We start from the raw sequence: 9,479 nt of genomic DNA, 5'->3' as shown, positions 1-9,479 counted from the left end.
CTGCTGTTTTCATGTTGAACTTCTATGACATATTTTCGATTGTAATTTTGTCATCCATTTTGTCAGTGTTACACAAGATATTCTTTTTGTACAAAACTCTCTCATAATAATTTTTAACTTTCTCTGTCCGAGGACTTGAACTTACACAAATGAGATTCCCGTCGTTTTGAAATAAATTAGAGAAATGACGAGATCATGATTTCTGCCTTCATTGCGAATGGAAACACACTGCGTGAAGTAGTTGAACTTCTCAGGCATGTATGTTTGAACCTCACTCTATTTTTGATGTGCTGGTTTTTGCAGTGCATGAAGTAGTTGAACTTCTAGGGCATGTCTATTTGAACTTCACTCTGTTTCACTCTGTTTGACTTTATTGTATTTTTCTTATATGAAATACACACCATGTAGTACGTGAACTGCTAGTTGTTATCACTTTGAACTTCTCTCTGGTTTGAGAGAATTATTTTAAAACACAAAAAACAACACATTTCTTTATGTATTTTGGACATATAAATACACGGCGAACCTCTCTCACAAGAATTTTTTGAATTTTTCCTCACCGAGCACTTGAACTTCTAGCAACATTTTTTTGCTTATGAGTTATATTTAAAAGTGCAAAAAATGGCGTTGTGTTTTTTTATTTTTTGAAAAGGTAAATCCTAGGTTTTTATAAACTCTGCACTTCTCTGTTATTTCAATATGAACTTCACCTTTTTATATTTTGAGTAAAGAATTGTATTCAATTATTATATGGAAAAAATTGAACATGGAAATACAAGGTGAACCTCTCTCGCAAGAATTTTTGAACTTCTCCGGACAAAGCACTTGAACTTCTTTCAACAAACCTTTTAAGCTTTTATTTTTCTATACCTTTATTTCTCACCTAAAATGCATTCCTTGCAGTACTTGAACTTCTCATTGTTTTCACTATGAACTTCCATCACATTTTAGTGTGTATGTCGAATTACACGCAATTGAAGGTCGGACGTCATTTTTTTGCCATTTTTAAAGCATGTAATTGGAGGTCGGTCGTCCCACAATATAGATTATGAACCGTCCACGCGGGTGCACGTGAACTTCTTGCAATAAATCTGAGTTTTTTATATACTTCGAACTTCTCTGTTAATTTAATTTCAACTTCTTAGTCATATTCTTAGAAACGAAATATGTTTTCAAATAAGCATCAAACATTTTTTTGTAAATTGAACTTCATAGTTTTTTTCTTAGAGACGGTAATAATTTGAGTTTCCCGTATACATCGAACTACTCCTCTATTTTAATTTGAACTTCGTCAATTTTATTCTCTAGTAACAAGGAAAATCTAAGTTTCTTTATAAATATCGAACTTCTCTATTTTGTAATTTGGACTTCTTGGTTTATTTCTTTTAGCATCAAAATATTCTAGTTATGTCATAAATATTGGACCCCTCCACATATTTTTAATTTTTGATTTATTTGTAAAAACATAGACACAAACAGGAGAGAGAATTATGTGTGTATAAAGTGGGTAGCAATTTCCAACTTTCCCTCGTCGAGCACTTGAACTTTTAGCAAGAAATATTTTTCATTTTATGAGTTGGTTTTAAAAACGTCAAGATGGCATTGTTTTTTGTTATTGTTTTTTAGGCACAAACTTTTTAGGCTTTTATTGTTGTATTCTTTTTATTTTCATCTAAAAACACATTGTGTATAATAGTTGAATTGCTCGCTGTTTTCACATTGAACTTCGGTCATGTATTTTTGTTTGTCATTCCTCACTTGTTCTTCGGAGTTGCGCAACGTTTTTGTGTGTGTTTTTGCACAAGTAAATAGACGGTGAACCTCCTTTACAAGAATATTTGAACTTCCTGGGCCCACCATGTGAACTTCTAGCTAAATGTCTTTTTAGACCTTGTGTTTTTATTCTTTTTTCGTATACGAAAACACTCCATGTAGTAGTTGAACAGCTAGTAGCTTTCACTTTGAACCTTTGGTTTATTTTTATTTGAACTTCAGGTTTTTTTTAATAAAGATTTGTTTCTGGTTTTTCAAACAAACATCAGATTTTACTGTTTTTTCAATTTGAACTTCATGGTAGATTTTTTAATAACAACAGATATATGAGTTTTAAAAAAACGGTAAAATCCTATATTTTTTAAATAACCATCGAACAACGTTGTTGTTTTACTTTGAACTTCTAGTTTTAAGAAAAAGGGGGAAATATCTTTTTAAACTTTTTATTTGTTCCTTTACTTTAATTTGAACTTCTCTATTTTATTCTTTAGTAACGAGAAAAATCTGAGTTTTCTGTATACTTCGGACTTCTATGATATTTTAATATAAAATTCTTAGTCTTTTTTTAGAAAAAAATATGTTTTCAATAAGCATCAAATATTTAAATAAAATTGAACTTTATACTTTTATTTTTCCTATAAACGGAAAGAAGTAGAGTTTTCCGCATACATCAAACTACTCCTTTTTTAATTTGAACTTCTTCATATTTTCTGTTTACCAACAAGGAAAATCTGAGGTTTTTTGATAAATATTGAACTTCTTTGTTTTCGTAATTTGGACTTCTTGGTTTATTCTTTAGTAACGAAAAAATCCTAGTTTGTTGGAAATATTGAACCGGTCTGTTATGTAAATTTGAACTTGTAGAGTTTTTTTATTTAGAAACGGCAAAATATTTTTGTTATGAATTTTGAACTGTTCTATTTCTTGCTTGAACTTCTTACATTTCATTATTTAGTCAGTTTTTTTAAAATTTGAACTACTCTTTTATTTTAATTTGAACTTCTCAGTTTTTTTATTTTGAACTACTCTTTTATTTTAATTTGAACTTCTTAGTTTTTTTATTTTGAACTTCTACATTTTTATTTTAGAAATGGGGAAATATCAAACCACTTTTTGTTTTTTTAATTTCATCTTCTATGATTGTAGAAACGAGCAAACTCATTTTTTATATAAATTTTTAACTGCTCCATTTTCTATTTGAAGTCCTTGGTTTTAATTTTTATTGGTGGTTAAATCTGAGTTTTCTGTAAACATCGAGCCGCTCTGTTATTTTAATTTAAACTTATAGGGTGTTTGTCTTTGAAACAAGAGAAATCCATTTTCTAATTAATCTTTTTTGAACTATATTTGTTATTTCAATTTGACCTTCTGTGGGATATTTTGATGGTGTGTTCCTCTTTTATTCGAACTTGTGCAATGAACATTTTTAGGTTTGATTTCATTACTTTTTCCTCATCTGAACTTGTGGTCTTGGCACACACCCACACACAAAATACATTATTTTGCATGTGAATTTTGCATACAAACATTTATTTTTTGAATTTTCGTCTTTGTATGTATGAACTTCTGATTTATTCAAAAAATAAAGGAAAGCAAACCCATAGCACGAGCGCACCAAACGCACACACACATGGTTGTCTTATAAAAGAAATGGGTGGTGACATACTGTGGGCTTGCCAAGTTTTTCTAAATTGGTTCCATTTTATCTCAAAATGAGGTTCATTGGTGGTTTTCCTTCTCTATTGGTAGTAGCAGGACTTCACACATTCACCAAATATGCTAGTTACTGGAGAAAAAAACAAATCCCTCGAATCCACGTACACACACGCTTGGAGTAGATGAATCATTTTATCATTTTTTTAAGGTGGGGCAGAGACGACTTGCAAGACACACTCTCAAGCCAATGAGACATGTGAAGTATAGTTTCTACTAGATCATGATGGTGCGCGTTGCCGCACCCCTATTTTTCTCCGACAGAATAATAGAAGTTCTATAAATTTTGACTAAATTATGAAGCATAACTAACCAATATAATGGAAAAAAACGGAAAAATAATCTGGTGACAAATGAAGGTTTTGCGCCCCATGTTTGGTTCCATTTAGATGGGACATTCAATATGGACTAGTGTATGAAACAAAAAATCAATTAGAGTATTTTAAGTATGAAATCTGAAATAAATTAAGGACCATCTAAGAGTTTCACATATCAGGCAAGTGCAAGCAAAAAAATACGTCCACAATGTTGCTTACAAAAGAAAACCAGAAGTGCCACAAGGATGACAATTATGGGCTTACATTACTATTAGCTAAAATGTTATTGAACATCATAATATATGTACACTTGTCTAGAAATGAGAGAAAACTGAAACATGTTCATAGATTACTAAATAAATCTGGTTAGCTGAATCAAAATTTCTCTTGCAAAAAACAATATCAAGCATGGATGAATCAACTGAAGTGATGAATCTGACACATAAGACAACACAACCAGCTAGACAAATGCTTTTTAAGATGGACTGTTAGACGACATCTTTGATGACAATTTTAATGGTTCAGACAAGGAAGATTTCTCATGCAATGCACCCTCTCTTGAGAGGTTATTTGGATACTCCCATGCTTTTCTCTCTATACCTGCTTTCTTCATATTTCTATCTATACATGCTTTCTTCATATTAGCTTGATCAGATCACACCGTAATATTCCCTAATATTGTTTACTTTGTTTTTTCCATCGTATATCCTCATGCATCTGCAGAAACAAGTTGGATAGCATGCAGATATGATGGTTGTAGAATAACATCGAGACAAACAAGAAGTGAAATTTGTAAGGCGTGAAAAATGGATAGATTATCAGTATATATTATATATACCGATTGAACAAAGTGATGAGTGCAGAATATAAATTAGTACACATGTAAGTAGTCACAAATATCACAATGTCAGTCAACAAGTCAACCAACAGAAGCACGTGTCAAATTCCTTGAAAGAACTTTGAAAGAACATTGAAACTTTAGTTAACAATTCTTCTTATTTGGAGTATTCTAGTTACAGAAAATGCCTGATTCAGCCACTCAGAGTTTTGACTATATCTAAGTCCGCTATTGGAGGATCTTGATAAGGATCATAGAAAAGCGCTATTTTTATACGAAATTCCTTCGATGCTATTAAAAAATTTAGGAACTTTGTTTAGAAGACACCGAGAAAGTAATCTTACCTGAAATGCAGAACTACCATCTGCCACCTTTGAGAACGTTCGTATTTGAGCCAAATCATAGTATAGTGGCTTCCCTATCAAGAAAAAGGGAGTTCTTTGATCAATCAATTGCAATAGAACTACTACAAAGAATATTGTTAATGGATGGATCACGGAATTTGAGGTTCCTCTTGAAAAATAATTCAACAAATTAGTACTATATATTTCTTGTACTTCTACATCTCTCAGCAGATATAAGTGGAGCTCTCCTTTATTTCTTGTGTGTTCGCTGTTGCATATGTGATATACTTAATATGTTATTGCTAGAACAATCATACGCCTAACTATTGAAAAGAGCAAAGCAAATCAGGCAGAGAAGGATGCCTTTCCAAGTGAAGAGAAGGAGCAAACCTAGGGGAGCAATATATGTCTTCAGTGGCACTTCAGACTAATCATCCACATGTCACCTGCAGTCCAATCAGTGGAGACATTTAAGTTCAGTCAACAAAACTGAAGAAGAACAAGAAGAAATGCATCAGTCTTGGTCAGGAGAAACACGGGCTCCAGCAACCACTACTCAAGGCCGGCAACATCCATCGGATCTCAGCCATGGTGGTCATCAGAGGATCTAGAGGCCAGTATATTGGCAGTGCCTCGCATGCAAACCAACCGAATGAAGAGAGAGACGGTAGCTGCCGATGGCAGAGCGGGGCTCCGGGCGGCGTGGAGGGATGGGGCGACAGAGCACTCGGTGACCTAGGGCAGCGCGATGACTAGAAGAGGAGCTCGAGTTGGGGGCATGATGTACTAGACACTAGCAGGGTCGGATGAAAGTGGCGGGGCCGGAGGGCGCCGCATGCCGTGGCTGGCGGCGGGAAGCGGAGGTGATGCAGGAGGGGCCGCCGAAGGCGATGGCGCGTTGGTGGCAGAGCGGCTATGGTGGCCCACTAGCTCATCTTCAGCGAGGCAGGGCAGGGAAGAAGGTCGCGGTGACCGGTAGAAGAAGTTCACGGCGGCAGGTGGAGGAAGGTCGCATGGTGGGAGGATCCGGTAGTTGTCGCGCTGCAGCAGGATCCCGACGACGGGAGGTGGGTCGATGGCGGTTGCAGTGGCGCGATCCCCATCATGGGACGGTGCCTGCGGCACGATCTTCATCGTGGGACGGTGGCTGCGGTGCGATCCCCATCGTGGGATGGTGGCGGTGGCGCGATGTGGGGCGATGGACGATGGCGGTGGCGCAATGTGGGGCAATGGACGGTGGAGGCGGCGTGATCCGGGTCGAGGGACGGATCCAACGCCAGTTGGTAGCGGTGGCGCGTTCTGGGCGGGGCAAGGGGAGGGATGCGCCTGTTGGGGATAGGGACGATGGGCGGGTCGTGGGGGATCCGAAGCGGCGCCGGTGCAGCTGGACGCCGGCGGGTGGTCGGCCAGGCCACGGTCGTCGGGATTTCGGGAGGCAGGTGGAGGCTGACGAGGGTGGGTGGCCGGATCAGAGAGGAGTGGGGGCGTGGGGTAGTGCGAGCGTGGGTTCAGGAACATGTCCATCGCTCTTTATAGAGGCTGTTCGAGAACCAAATAATTATTCTAATCCATTAGAATAGTGCTACCATATAAGGGGGCCTATAAGGGGGCGCGGAGATGTTCCTGGATCTGAAAAAGCCAGCCCACCGGAACTTCCCGTAAAAGAAAAAATTCCCTCGGCACCCACCTTATCCACTTCCCCCGCGTCCTCCCACGATCCTCCCCGGCCAACCTCTCGCCGCCGCCTCCCTGGCTCCGGCGCGCCTCCCGCCGCTAGCCCCACGGCCCCGGCGTGCTTCTCCCGCTGCTTCCCTCGGCCCCGGTGCTCCCCCGCCGCCCGCCCGCCCTGGCCGCGACGCGCCTCCGCCGCTGCTCCGCCCACCCTGGCCCCGGCGCGCCTCCATCCGTCGCCCCCCGATGCGCCTCCCGCCGCCGCCCCCCGACGCGCCTCCCGCCGCCGCCCTTCCGGCCCCGACGCGCCTCCTGCTGCCTCCCTCCACCTGCTTCGACAACGGCGCCGGCCACCTCCACCTTCTTCCACCACTGCGCCGGCCACCCCCTCCTTCTTCCACCACGGTGCCGGCCTGCTCCTCCTTCCACCGCGCCTCCACCTCGCCGGCGACTACGAGCGCACGTGCGGATTGGGCACTGCCTGCAGCTAGAGCAGACGTTGACCTACAGCTGGAGGAGGCCCCGACCTGCAACTGGTCGTGCGCGTCACTGCGACGCTCAGGCCGTCCAACTTCGCCAACCCAGGGAGTTCAACCCCCGCGCCCAATCTTCCTTGGCCACAAATTACAATCGTCTTGCCAGCGTCGTTCAAGGTTCTCGGCCGCAGCTCCTCACTAGCGCAGAGCTTTGAGTCCAGACCCCTGCGCCAAATAAATGTCATGCAGGCTCCTCCAAAATATTCAGGCGGCAAGTGTTCTTCATGTTCTGGACTTGTGCCCCAGCTTCTTCTGAACTTCTGTTGATTCATACCTAAATGAATTTGCACTATGGTTTTTCATCAGCTTTTTGGTGAAATAATGCTTCCTGGAGGACTTCTCCAAAGACTTCCAGGTTCAGCAATAGACAAGGAAGCTGCCCTTGACCATTTTCTCATGTACGGGTTGTATGCAGCGTACAGATAGACCTCCCCTGCCCGGCGGCTATGGCGTGTGGCTGCCTAGCACATCGTCGCCCCAAGGTGCATTGTCTCTCCATCTCTCTTACGTGTTGTTCCCTGTTGTTGTACTATGTTCAGAGAGTTGTGAAATAGTCAAGTGCACATCTCGCTTACATTGTTTCTTAATTATTTTCTTGTCTGAAGTTCTGAAATACTTGGAGGCGCAAAAAAATTTGATATGTTGGTTCATTTCAAAGGTCCTTCAAAACATGGAAAGCATGAGTTTTCTTCTCCAAAATGCATCAACACAGTGGAGTGCTAATTCTTCTTGGGTGCTTCTATCGATCTTTCTGTTTAAGCAACCACCATGATGAACCATCTCGTCCTATTTTGCAAAAGAAAATCACACGGAAGTTTTTAAGCGGAATGAAGTTTAGATATAATGGGGAAACGAGGTTCAAAAAGATTTCTTAGTACATCCGCAGAGCTTTTCCGTTGCACTGTAGCCAAAACTGCTCAGAAGACCAAACTACTGACATGTGGCTGTGCTTTTATTTTACACAAATGAGGTTGCTAGCGCTAGTAGATCTTGGGAGTTAGTTGTCGTCCACCTCCTCAGGCACCTCTCTGCTTCTTGAGAGTTAGCTGCGGCTTTCCATGGCCATATACAGGCAGTTTTTAGTTTTGCCCAACCACTTATATATGCGTGCATGTTTCCATTTTTTCCAAATTGTATATCGAGCTTTTGTTTTGAAAAACAAATGTGCATGTGAACGTGAGAAAAAAGTCTATACAAAGAAGTTCATGTATTATTAACCCAGAAGGTTCGTGTATTACTAAGTGTGTGCACATATAATTGCTCCCTCCATATATGTGTGTATGTCTGTTTGTGTGTTCTTCCAATTCCACTTTAGCTTTGATGAAGGTTCACCAGCCAGGTAAAAAAGGAGTTCAGTGCATACGTCCTTCACATTGTTATCTATCCCCATTATTCAGTTTAAAATTGTGTTGTCTAGTTCTTGTTCTATACTATTTTTCTGAAGTTCAATAGTATCAGTGCAGGCAAAAACTGGGGTTTTGATATGTTGGTTTCAGTTTCAGAAATCCTTCAGGGAAAAATGCAAAAGAAAAATGGAGCAGGAGTCGCAAGCCTCAAGCCTTCTCTCCACTTGGTGGCTTCTTGTTCTCAAAGCACAAGCTGCTGTTGCTACTATTAGTAAACTACTTTTGCTCACTATAATGGGCTGAGGGGCGTTGCCCAACTGCATGGATGCTCGCCTGCTCACCGTGCGTCGCGACAGTCAACCCCGAAGCTGTCTGCAGGAGGAGCTTGCACCAGTCCTGCCTCTCCTTCGTCCATTGCTCCAAGAGGCCAGGGCAGAAAAATCGGTCATCTTCTGATGAGCCCTGCCCCAACAGGAACCTCTCTCCCTACCTCTCTTCGCTACTGATGGGCACCATAGTGCGAAGTTGATGTAGAGAACAAGTTCTGGTTATGTGCTCTGTACATGCTTGTTGATATGTCAATGAGAACCAACTTTTTTCTTCTTCATGTTGTTGTGATGATGTTTGATAGTTAATATTTTTGCAAGTACAAAACTCCAGGTTATGAAATTTTGATGGACGTGAGACTTCTTTTGACCTTGCACTGTTAAAAGATCTTCCAAAACTTTCTTACATGTAGATGCACCCACGTCCGCATCTTTGACCTTCATATATGTTTTGTGTTTAAAATTGCTCAACGAAAGTTATGTTCTAAGAATTTCATATATTACTGTGTGTAAAGCTCATGTGTTATAGCTACCAAGTATAGTAAGTGAAATGTATTATAGAAATTCAAATTAAAAATGACTTCTGTTGACTTCTATATTATTGAGTGTATAGAA

The 9,479-nt window shown here is 40.6% G+C and overlaps 1 long non-coding RNA gene across 1 annotated transcript; it reads left to right on the top strand.

The window, feature by feature from the left end:
• The first annotated feature begins 6,637 nt into the window (after window positions 1-6,637).
• On the top strand, window positions 6,638-9,234 carry LOC119330246. Its single transcript, XR_005159964.1, has 2 exons — window positions 6,638-7,674; window positions 8,689-9,234. It is a non-coding gene; the product is annotated as an uncharacterized LOC119330246 (long non-coding RNA).
• The last annotated feature ends 245 nt before the right edge of the window (window positions 9,235-9,479 follow it).

This window comes from Triticum dicoccoides, chromosome 7A, assembly GCF_002162155.2.
Source record: "Triticum dicoccoides isolate Atlit2015 ecotype Zavitan chromosome 7A, WEW_v2.0, whole genome shotgun sequence".
Taxonomy (NCBI): Eukaryota; Viridiplantae; Streptophyta; class Magnoliopsida; order Poales; family Poaceae; genus Triticum; species Triticum dicoccoides.
The sequence above is the reverse complement of the archived record's forward strand: the minus strand, read 5'-3'. Positions and strand labels throughout refer to the sequence as shown.